The sequence below is a fragment of the Pristiophorus japonicus genome, chromosome 1, assembly GCF_044704955.1.
Source record: "Pristiophorus japonicus isolate sPriJap1 chromosome 1, sPriJap1.hap1, whole genome shotgun sequence".
Taxonomy (NCBI): Eukaryota; Metazoa; Chordata; class Chondrichthyes; family Pristiophoridae; genus Pristiophorus; species Pristiophorus japonicus.
The window spans coordinates 82,032,016-82,044,686 of record NC_091977.1 but is presented as its reverse complement, the minus strand read 5'-3'; the positions used below and the strand labels follow the sequence as shown (position 1 = coordinate 82,044,686).

The 12,671-nt window shown below is 40.1% G+C and overlaps 1 protein-coding gene across 1 annotated transcript in view; it reads right to left on the bottom strand.

Moving 5' to 3' along the window:
- The window catches only part of pum3 (pumilio RNA-binding family member 3), a 71,418-nt gene that overhangs the window by 2,650 nt on the left and 56,097 nt on the right, over positions 1-12,671 (bottom strand). The window lies entirely within an intron of this gene.

The following is a 12,671-nucleotide window of genomic DNA, read 5'->3' as shown; positions in this document are numbered from 1 at the left end:
TATAGTCAGAAAACTTGGATAAATTGCACTCAGTCCCTTTATTTAAATCATTAATATAGATTGCAAATAGTCGAGGCCCAAGCACTGATCCTTGCAGCACCCTACTAGTTATAGCCTGCCAACCGGAAAATGACCCGTTTATCCTCTGTTTTTCTGTCCTTTAACCAATCCTCTAACTATGCTAAAATATTAACCCCAACCCCATGAGCCCTCATCTTGTGTAATAACCTTTTATGTGGCACCTTATCAAATGCCTTTTGGAAATCCAAATATACTACATCCATTGGTTTTCCTTGATCTACCCTGCTCGTTACATCCTCAAAAAATTCTAATAAAGTTGTCGAACATGATTTCCCTTTCATAAAACCATATTGACTCTTTCGAATCATATGATTTTCTAAGTGCCCTGTTACCACTTCCTTAATAATGGATTCCAGCATTTTCCCGACAACTGATGTCAGGCTAACTGGCCTGTAGTTCCCAGTTTTCTCTCGCTCCCCTCCTCAATAGCAGCCTTACATTTTCTACCTTCCAATCCGCTGGGACCGTTATAGAATATAGGGAATTTTGGAAAATCACAGCCAATGCATCCACTATGGTTACAGGCACCTCTTTTAGAACCCGAGGATGTAGGCCATCAGGTTCGGGGATTTGTTGGCTTTTAGTCCCATTAGTTCTTCAAGTACTTTTTCTCTACTGATATTAGTTAACTTTTCAAGTTCCTCACTCTTATTAGCCCCTTGGTTCCCCACTATTGTTGGTTGCTCTCCAAGAAATGAACTGCCTTTCTGAATTTGAATTGAAGAAACAGAAATTGCATGAATGTACAGCAAAGTCTGTGAAAATATACCTGTGACACACATTGATCTTTTGCCCAGAAAATAGTGACTACTCAACACAATGATAAATGTAGTCTTTGGATAGAAAAGACGACACCATTAAACTTCTCGTGGGAAATGTGACTTAGAGGTTATGGTGTTACTTCAGCGGTGAAGGTTGCGGGTTTGGGAGGTGTGGCCGAAAAAAATCTTGGCGAGTTGCTCCAGTCCAGCCTATAGATAGTACACACTGTAGCCACAGTAATCCGGTGGTGGAAGGAGCAAATGTTTAGGCTAGTTGATGAACTGCCAAACAAAAACTGCATTGGCCAGGATGGTGTTGAGATTCTTTAGTATTACTGCAGCTGCACCCAACTTGGCAAGTGAAGTGTATTTCATCACACCCCTGACTTGTGCCCTGTAAGTGATAGAGGGGCTTTGGAGCGATGGGAGGTGTGCCAATTACTGCTGAACACGCAGCATCTGACCTGCTCTAATAGCCTCAACATTTATGTGGCTGATCCAGATGAGTTTCATGTTAATGGTGACCACCAGGATGTTAATGCAGCAACATTGGGAGCGGTATCATGGTCTGCGCAACCAATCAGGTAAGCGTTGCAGGCCAATCATCAGAAGCATACAATATCCTCTAGATCTTCCTCTCAGCATCTCCACCTTTCTCCCATCCTTCAAAAATCTAACCCTTTCCTTCAAATGTATTTTTATCCCTCTTGGCCTGCTTCCCTATCCCCAATCTGCATACACTCACTATCCATCACTTTGTAAAACGTCTCTGCATGTAATGAGAACTTTAGGGATGTATGCTGTTGAGGAGCACATCGTTTTTGGCCAGAATGCAGTATTTTCCAATACTGCTACTAAATAAAAAATTACAGTGAAAGCACTGCGCAATTCTGGTGCACAAGTTATTTAATATTCATATATATCTACAAAAAAATTATATTGTAACCAGGAATTAGAAAGTAATTTCATACTTACCAACAAAGCACAATAGCTCCACGGTTTACCTGCACCCAGGTCTTTAGATTCTGAATCCCAACATACTCTATTAATGTTCTTGCAAAGCATTCTGTAATAAAGATTTAAGAATTGTCATTAAGTAATTTTCTTCAGAATGTTTTATTGTTGCCCCTTATAAGATTTGTTGGTATTATTCTGGAGCAGTTACACTTCACCTGCAGCAAATAATCTTTCACAATATTGCAACAGCACAATTGATCCTCAAATGATTAATTTACTTTGGTAAGTATAACAAGGGCACAAACAGAATTGTCCAAACAGGTCAAGGAGAATGCAATGATTAATCTACCTTTGTGATAAACCTTCTAGAATGCCAATGCAAAGGAGAACCAGCATAATCTAATTGGGCTTTGAATCTTGACTTGAAAGCTTAAAGATGTTTCTAAAAAGTGTCAGACTATCATTGTGCACAACAAAACAGGAATGTATGCATCACTGATTTATTTTTTGATTAAATTGTAGTTCAGATTTCAAATATTTGTCCTTGTAAAGCATAAATGCCTATAGTTTGTTGGCATGCAGTCTACCCTTAATGCAGGTTTAAATTAAAAGTTTATCCTTTCAATATCAATTTCGAAAATAAGTTACGATAGGTCTAATAGTTTATATAGTAAAGTACTTTTGTCAGTAGTATTCACATGCTAACACTTCAAACAAAGACAATTGACCAATGTGATGCAATAGAACTGGAGTTAAAGCAGGCCAACAGCATGTTAACATGGTTGAAGTCCTTCCCCACTTTGCCATGTGCAAGAGGAGAGTCACCAGTGCAGTGGTGATAAAGTAGTATAGCAATACTGCAGATCAGATTGATTAAAGTACTATGCATTAAAGCACAAGAACCTTGAACATCCCCGATATCAGAAGGCTGTCTTTATTTATCACGATTTAGGCAACAGCAAAATGAAAAAAATCCCAACACCTAATGGAGTCATGTTTTTCATTAAACTAATTCAAATATGGATGTTATAGTTTCTGACAGGTGACTATTCAGTTAAATGACACCTTGGAAAAGGATCCATATGAATTAATTAATCGTGGTTGGTCACTAATAACCCTCTTATGGGATCCCTTTGAGATAAAATAAGGTTTAGGCAAGATTTCAGAAATTTACGAAGAGCTTTGGAAATGCATCTTCTAAAGTGTGTTCAGAATGGAAATTAGAAGCTTGTGTTTAATCGAACAGAAGAAAACTTCAAAGTGTGTCACAACTGTCAATAGCTTAAATCTCTGAGCACACAGAACTTTGGTAACAATACTGAGAAATAGCATACAAGCAAAGTTAGATTGGGCTAGCACTAGAAGTCTATTGAAAAAAAGACTACAACTCAGCACGGGCATTCCTAAAGAAGGCAAAACATCCAAGAGGAAGGCAAAAATGCTCAATGCCATAGCAGCTAATCTACAAAAGAACAATTGTATTTCTTATGCTTATGTCACAGGGTTAGCTGAATACTGGAACTTAATGATGCATTAATGATGCAGTAAATTTAAACTTGCGAAACCATATTGTAATCTGGCACAGTATGTGTAATTATGTTAGTTAGAATGCAAAACCCATTTGATGACATATTGTGATGCACTTAACTCTGTTGGCATTAAATTTATGGTCACAAATGTGAAACTGCACTTCTCTTAGTGATGTACTGCATTCCCTGCATGACTAATTTAGACTGGAATATATGGTTAGGTATCTTAAGTCCCTGTACAATTTTCCAATATGTATGCTATGGATGTGTTAGCAGTATATTTGTGTCCGTATGAAATGTCAACATTTTTGAGTAAGTTGTAAAACATTGGCCTTCATTATTATATTTGTTTAGCTATATAGGGAAGTTTTTTTTTAAAGTCTAGAATGCAGAGATGTTCCAAGTATGCAGAGGCGATTTTAATACTTTCAAAGAGTAGCCGAGGACAGCAGAGGGGTTTTAGTTTAGGAGCCGGGTTTTGGATTTGGGAGCAGGGAAGTGGCGGGGTGTGGCAGCAGTGGAACCATGGTGGGGTGTAGAGTCTGATCTGCAAATAGCAATACGGGGGATGGTGGGGGAGGTTTGTGGGGTACTTCTGTGAAATGCACTATAGCCACAGCCATGACCAGGGAAGTGGCTCAAGTCATTTAAAGGAATTACTACATTCTTAAAATCTGATGTGCTTTAAAGAGCTTAAAGCTTATTTGTGTTGTGTGGACAGGAATGCAGCAGAAGAAGTTTTTAAAATTGATGGCAGGGAAACAATGGAGAGGGGAGATCAAAGGCCATGTTCACTCGGGCTAGAAGCAATGACTGCTTATAGTGCATCGGAATGGGATCAGATGAAGGAGAATGAAGGCAATAACCATTTCCCGCCCCTCCCCTCCACCCAGAGAGGTTTCATCTCAGGGCTGGAGAAGCCCCTTTGAGAATGCTATTCCCACACTGAAGAAAGACAAAATAGTGCACTCACAGCTGTGACCAAGAATTGACTTTAAAGTTACTCAAGTGCTCTTGCATTATTTTTACTGAAAGCTTTTGATTCACTTAGGATTCTGCTCAATATAAAGCACCTCCAAGAAATAACACATAATATTCTCAAATGCTAATTTGAAAGAGATTTTATTCCACCTTTATTTGATTTTCCAGTGTCCACGGTTGCTCAAGTTTTGCCTGTACTAGTTTATGCTTACTTCCAGGATGTGCACAAGACCCAAACTGGTGAGGGGAAGTGGGCTATTAAAATGTCCCTCCACATCTCACCAACCAAAACATATGTTTAAACTCAGTCAATTGAACAACTGAGAGCCCCTCTAAAATGCCATTTTAGTTTATTCCAAAGGTGCTTCAACATGTCCTGGAAAGCATACATTAAAATCAATGCAATCTTCCCTACCTGACTTTCCAAGTTCTTTCATCTTTCCATCTTGTTCTATTAACCATTTAAGAACCAGGTGGCCTGCAGGGTGCTCTGCCATGTGGAGCTAAAAATAGGAAGAGGGAATTTAAAAAAAAAAAATCACATTTCAGGTATGCTCCAGTTACCAATTTGTTCAGAGTTAAATTCCACAATAACTCTATTTAAAAAAAGATTTTAAAAAACTAACATTTGAAACGGGGGCTTCAATTTTTAAAAATCATACTTACTGAAATAAATGGCCATTGTTAATATTATATAACTGGTCATTTACCACCTGTTTGTGGTAAACTCTTACACAAGAAGAAAGAACTAAAAAGACGATATGCTCCACTGAGTAAATTCTTTACAATGGATTAATTGTACAGTCAGAAACTCCCAACATCCGGTAGTTACTAATTTTGTGTCACTTAATAGGACTAGATTATCCCAAATACATTTTAACTAGCTAATTTTAAGACTAGTATCAAGTAGGATATTCTTAGTGATTAGTAAGCATTCCAAAGTACACCTGCATAAGTCCACATTACATAAAATCCATTGTCCTCCATCAGCTATTTATCTCTTTTGCTCTTAATGTACCTGGCTCCCAGAAGCGTTTTTAATTGCACTAGTGTGACCACAGTCTGACTGGTACATGTATACTGCAATTCTCTTTTGATCATAAGAAATAGGAACAGGAGTAGGCCATTAGGCCCCTCGAGCCTGCTCCACCATTCAATAAGATCATGGCTGATCTGACAGGACAAGATAAAGTCATACATCTTAAATGATCAAATGAGAAAAAAAATTAAATCGGTAGAACAGCCTTTTTGGTCTTTTTATTGCCATTTTGGTTACTAAATCTTGGTTACTGCACGGAAATATGTTTACCCTGTATGTGACTAAGCATTGTAAAAGGATAAATGGCAAAACAAAATGTGAAATTTCTACAAGATGAAAAAGCAATTGTGTGCCTCAAGCATTCAGTGCAGGAATAATTGCATTATTGAAAGAAATGGTTCTGCATAAGATATTAAATGGATGCAGTGTCCTTTAAAGAGAATCTGTTGATCTTGAAAATTAAATGCAGCTTTCTGCATTCAGAATATAGCAATCCAAACTTTAAAAAAGGCTAAATGAAGTTAAATGCTGCTTTAAAACAATGTAATTCTAATGGTTCAAGATGTAGAATGCCTAATGCCACATAGATACAAGGGGCTAGAAATTGTTTTTCGAGCAATATTTTGCCTTTTTTGACAGTAAAAGGTGTTCACCTAAATTGACCAAAGTTGTGAGTCAGTGGTTTTGAAATACCGCTGAAAAGCGGACCGCCGTCATGCAAAAAAAGGTAAGTTAAAGTTTTTATTTTTTAATTCTTTTGCAGCTATTACTTAGTTAAGGGTCTTGTAAATGTTTTGTAATTTTTGTGCGTGTGTTTTCTCCCCTCCCAGACCCGTCTTTTTATCGGTAATCAGCCTCAAACTAAAAGGTGGAGAGGACCATGGTTTCCACCGCGAATCCTCGTGCAACGACGATTTTTTACCATCTGGCACATTTTGTTGCCAATTTTACCCCTTTAAAAAAATAGCGGTATTTGCAACGGTATTTTTGGAGAAAAATGCTGCAGAAATACTGCTAATCGCCAAAAGACCAATATCTAGCCCATAGAGTTAAAAACAAAAGTTGCATGTTTGTACATTACCTCACCATTATTGCCTCCAGGTACAAAATCTTCTGCAGCCACATTTGCTATAGCGTTAATGGCTGGCTGGATATCACCAATGGCACAGCCAAGAATATTTGCCACAATGACACTTGTTGCTTTATTCATCACCATTTCACGAGCATTCTCCTGCAGGTATTGCAGCAAATGTGGAGAGATGGCTTCGAGCAGCTCACGATGACGAATGTTTGTATCCTTCTTACTGGTGTAATAAACAATGAAATCTTTTGATTCTCAGGACTTCATTTTTGTATATGATATATATAAGTAATGCATTTAAATCAATTCCATGGTATATACTTTTGTTCTCATTTTCATTTGTAATAGTCAATTTTCCAGATTATCCATTAATAAAAATATATATTTTTTTAAATACTCGTTCCTGAGGGAGTCGCTGGCAAGGCCAGCATTTATTGCCCATCCCCAATTGTCCTTGAGAAGATAATGATGAGCCACCTTCCTGAACCACTGCAAGTATTGTTTTTTATAGTGGTTGTGTACAACTGAGTGGCTTGCAAGGCCACTTCAGAGGGCAGTTAAGTGTCAATCACATTGCTGTGGGTCTCAAGTCACAAATAGGCCAGACCGATAAGGTCAGCAGATTTCCTTCCCTAAAGGACATTAGTGAACCAGATGGGTTTTTACGACAATCCGATAGTCTCATGGTCACCATTACGGATGCTAACTTTTTATTCAATATATTTGATTAACTGAATTTAAATTCTCTAGATGCCGTGGTGGGATTTGAACTCGTCTCTGGATTATGAGTCCAGGCCTCTGGATTACTAGTCGACTAACATAAGCACCATGCTACTGTTCCCATATGAAATTTCATTAAGAATCAAAAAATATTTTTCAACTTAATAGAAATATCACATTTATCCAGTAATATTTCAAATTGAAGAAAAAATGCTAAAGATTTCAAGAACTACATTAAATGTTGGCAGAATTTATAGCCTTAGCTTGTGAGCTAGCAGACATTTTCAACTGTTTTCACAACAATTATAATCCCTCAAAATGTCCACCCTTGAATGTCCATGTAATCCCCAGTTTCTAGCCTCTATTCTTTCAAAAGTGCAGAAAGTATGGCTGAGGTACTGAATAAGTACTATGCATCTGTCTTCACCAAGGAAGATGCTGCCATAGACATAGTAAAGGAGGAGGTAGAGGAGATACTGGATGGGATGAGAACTGATAAAGACAAGGCACTAGAAAGGCTGGCTGTACTTACTTAAAGTAATTCACCAGGACAGGATGGGATGCATCCTAAGATGCTGATGGAAGTGTGGATTAATTAAGGAAAGCCAGCACGGATTTGTTAGCAAATATCATTTAACCAATTTGATCAGAGTTTTTTGATGAAGTAACAGAGAGGGTTGATGAGGGCAATGCAGTTGACATGGTGTTTATGGATTGCCAAAAGGAGTGCCACATAATAGGCTTGCTGGCAAAGTTGAAGCCCATGGAATAACATGGACAGTGGCAGCATGGATAAGAAATTGGCTAAGTGACAGGGAACAGAGTGTACTGGTGAACGGTTGTTTTTCGGATTGGAGGAAGCAGTGTTCCCCAGGGATTGGTACTCGAACCACTGCTTTTCTGGATATATATTAATGACTTGAACTTTATCAAGGAGGCTTTGAGGGTGAGCTTGAAACGTTTCCTTTGCCCACCTCGGGCTCACTTGCCATGTAGGAGTTCCAAATAGAGTGCTTGCTTTGGGAGTCTTGTGTTGGGCATGCGGACGATGTGGCCCGCCCAATGGAGCTAGTCGACTGTGGTCAGTGCTTCGATGCTGGGGACGTTGACCTGATTGAGAACACTGGCGTTGGTGTGTCTATCCTCCCAGTGGATTTGCAGGATCTCGTGGAGGCAGCGCTGGTGTACTTCACTAGCGCTTTGAGGTGTCTACTGTTTATGGTCCACGTCTCTGAGCCATATAGGAGGGTGCGTATTCCTACTGCCCTGCAGACCATAAGCTTTATAAAGTGCAACATCCCCATCGGCACCTGGGAATCCCTGGCCCAAGACCGCCCTAAGTGGAGGAAGAGCATCCAGGAGGGCGCTGAACACCGAGCCTCGAAACCAAACGCAGACAGCGGAAGGAGCGTGCAGAAAAATCAGACTACCCATCCACCCTTTCCTTCAACCACTGTCTGTCCCACCTGTGACAGAGACTGTAATTCACGTGTTGGACTGTACAGTCACTTTTGTAGTGGAAGCATGTCTTTCTCGATTTCAAGGGACTGCCGATCATGATTAATGACTTGGATGTGGGTGTACAGGGTACAATTTCAAAATTTGCAGATGACACAAAATTTGGAAGTATAGTGAACAGTGAGGAGGATAGTGATTGTCTTCTAGAAGACAGACAGGCTGGTGGAATGGGTGTACATGTGGCAGATGAAATTTAAACAGAAAAGTGCGAAGTGATACATTTTGGTAGAAAGAATGAGGAGAGGAAATATAAAGTAAAGGGTACAATCCCAAAGGGGCCGTATGAACAGAGACTTAGGGGTATATGTGCACAAATCGTTGAAGGTGGCAGGGCAGGTTGAGGGGGTCCTAGGCTTCATGAATAGAGATAGAGTACAAAAGCATGGAAATTATGAAGAACTTGTATAAAACACTGGACACAATTTAGGAAAGATGTAAAGGCCTTAGAGAGGGTGCAGAAAAGATTTACAAGAATGGTTCCAGGGATAAGGGACTTCAGTTATGTGGATAGACTGGAGAAGCTGGGGTTGTTCTCCTTCGAGCAGAGAAGATTAGGAGATTTGATGGAGGTATTCAAAATCATGAGGGGTCTGGACAGAGTAGATCGAGAGCAACTGTTCCCATTGGCAGAAGGGTTGAGAACCAGGAGACACAGATTGGCAAAAGAACCAAAAGCGACATAAGAAAAAACTTTTTTGCGCAGCGAGTGTTTCGGATCTGGAATTCACTGCCTGAAAGGGTGGCGGAGGAAAACTCAATCACTGCTTTCAAAAGAGAGTTGGGTAAATACCTGAAGGCGAAAAATTTGCAGGCAAAAGGACGGGGGAGTGGGACTAGCTGAGGTGCTCTTGCAGAGAGCTGGCACGGGCTGAACGGCCTTCTTCAGTGCTGTAACCATTCTATGAATATCTACATGTAAATCTTGACAAGTGACAGAAGGGATTTCTAATCGGCGAGGACATCTGAGCTGAGCCTAATCGTATCCTCATTCAATGTCTACACATGCACGCTTTCTGGAGGGGCAAATCATATAATACTCACAAATGAGTACCCTGGATAAATTTTCCTATGATAACTCAAGGGTGCTCATGTCAGTTATAGTGTCCCTATTTGTACCTCAGCTGAGATAAGACAACTACTCAGACTGGGGCTAAACCCGTGGCCTTCCTAATCTGTATGGCTGATAAAGTGAAATCCCGTATTTTACAAAAATGTTTTTTCTGTGTGATTGGTGACCTAACAAAATTGTGAGACTTGTTAAGGGGGAGGGTAGAGGGTTGTTAACTGCAAACATAGCAACAGTTTCATACAGGAGACAACTGTCATTCCATCCAGCCCACTTACCCAGTGTTCCCTTGGTGCATTCTAATAACCCAAAATCCTATTTGTTGAAAAGAACCTGTCCAACTCCTTCTTGAAACCCATTAAGGTTTCTTGTTCCACCAGCCACCCTGGTAATCTTTCAAAATGTTCACCCAATCATAAGTTGCAGAAGATTCATTATTCAACTGCTTTAGATTCTGCCCGCTTTAGATTCTACCTTCTTTGTTCATTTATCTACATGAACTTCAAATGTTCTCATTGAAATTAACAGAGCATCCTAAAATTTAAGATCAAAAAGGCAAATCCCTCAACACAACAACTGCAATAATTTGAACAAGTAAAGCATTCTGACCTGTGAACATTGCCATCACCTTGTTGTAGAAGTTTAATAATTTCCGGCACGCTATGTGCTGGGTCCCTCGGACTTAGTAAATACACCAAGACTTTTTTGCCATATTTATTGTTGATCAAGTTAGGCAAGGAACTGATGATCTCCTGTAAATAGACAGTGGAACTTAATTCTTCTGTTAGTTCTGATTCAAAGGTATGCAGACATCAAATTTAAACAGTCCAACAGAAAACAACCAGTCATTTAATTTCTGAGCTAATGGGCCGAAAATTCCGGCCTGGTCGGGTCCGTATGAAATGTGCACGGACCTGGTGAAGCCTCGTACAAGCCGTTTTTTGGGGCGCGATGCGCATGCGCCAAAAAACGGCTTTTCCAATCTGTCAAGATTTCTCCATACAGATACTCCGCATCCCTGGGAGGAGGACATCCACACGGGAGAGATTGGGCTATTTGCCCAACTCATGCCCAGCGAATGTCCTTCAAACTTTTACGCCTGGTAAAAGCAGGCGCATAGCCTACTTTTATCAGCGGAAGAGTTTTAAAACATAAAAATTACATTTAAATACTCATTTTTATATTAAAAACCCTGTCAGTTAAGGCAAGTTTATTTTTAACACTATTAAAACACAAAAGATTCCCCCAAATATTTTTTTTTCAAAAACATTTAATTACAATTCATTTTAAATATGTGGTGTGTTTTATTTATTTATTTATTATGCTGTGTTTCAGTGTTCTTGGGGTTTTTCTCATTGATAGTAATGGGAGTCTATACAAACAGAGCTCCCATTTTTATCAATGAGAAAACTGCATAATGATTGGTGGTCCAGGCCCACATGACTCCAGCTTGTAGGTACGTAACTGAAAGACATCTCATGCACTGAGCAGTGAATTTAGGCCTCCGACCGGATACTCTACATTCCTCTGGGATCACTAGGTATTTCGTAAATTTCTTCCAGGTCGGAGGCGTTCATACGAAAGCAGCCTCCGACAGCAATTTCTCTCCCTCCCCTCCCACCCCCCCAATTTAATCCTCCTACTTAGCTCGTCCGCCATTTCATTTCAGACTTTTCTTCCTTACTCCACCTCATGAAGGTAGCAACTTTTGCTGGGTTTGGTTTTACTGGTGACAGGGGACATGACAGCTCCCAAATTCAGATCTGCCTCAGGAGTGGAACTGTGCCTCAGACAACACAGTTCGACAAGGTGCCACATAAAAGGTTACTGCACAATTTAAGAGCTCACGGGGTTGGGGGGTAATATGTTAGCATGGATAGAGGATTGGCTAACTAACAGAAAACAGAGTTGGGATAAATGGGTAATTTTCAGGTTGGCAAACTGTAACTAGTGGGGTGCCACAGGGATCAGTGCTGGGGCCTCAACTATTTAGAATCTATATTAATGACTTGGATGAAGGGACCGAGTGTAATGTAGCCAAGTTTGCTGATGATACAAAGATGGGCGGGAAAGCGAGTTGTGAGGAGGACGCAAAGAATCTACAAAGGGATATCGATAGGTTAAGTGAATGCGCAAAAATTTGGCAGATGGAATATAATGTGTGAAAATGTGAGGTTATTCACTTTGGTAGGAAGAATAAAAAAGCTAATTATTTAAATGGGGAGAGATTACAAAATGCTGCGGTAGAGGGGGATCTGGGGGTCCTTGTACATGAAACACAAAAAGAATGTAGGTACAGCAAGTAATTAGTAAGGCAAATGGAATGTTGGCCTTTATTGCAAGGGGGATGCACTATAAAAGTAGAGAAGTCTTGCTACAACTGCACAGGGTGCTGTTGAGACCCCACCTGGAGTACTGCGTACAGTTTTGGTCTCCTTATTTAAGGAAGGATATACTTGCATTGGAGGCAGTTCAGAGAAGGTTCACTAGGTTGATTCCTGAGATGAAGAGGTTGTCTTATGAAGATAGGTTGAGCAGGTTGGGCCTTTACTCAATGGAGTGTAGAAGAATGAGAGGTGATCTTATTGAAACATAAAAGATTCTGAGAGGCCTTGACAGGGTAAATGCAGAGTAGATGTTCCACCTCGTGGGAGAAGCTAGAACTAGGGTCATAGTTTCAGAATAAGGGGTCGCCCATTTAAAACGGAAATGAGGAGGAATTTCTTCTCTGAGGGTCGTGAATCTTTGAAATTTTCTACCCCAGAGAACTGTGGCGGCCGGGACATTGAATATATTGAAGGTGGATAGACAGGTTTTCGAACGACACGGGTGTCGAGGGTTCTGGGGAGTGGGCAGGAAAGTAGAGTTGAGGCCAAGATCAGATGAGCCATGATCTTATTCAATGGCAGAGCAGGCTTGAAGAGCCAAATGACCTACT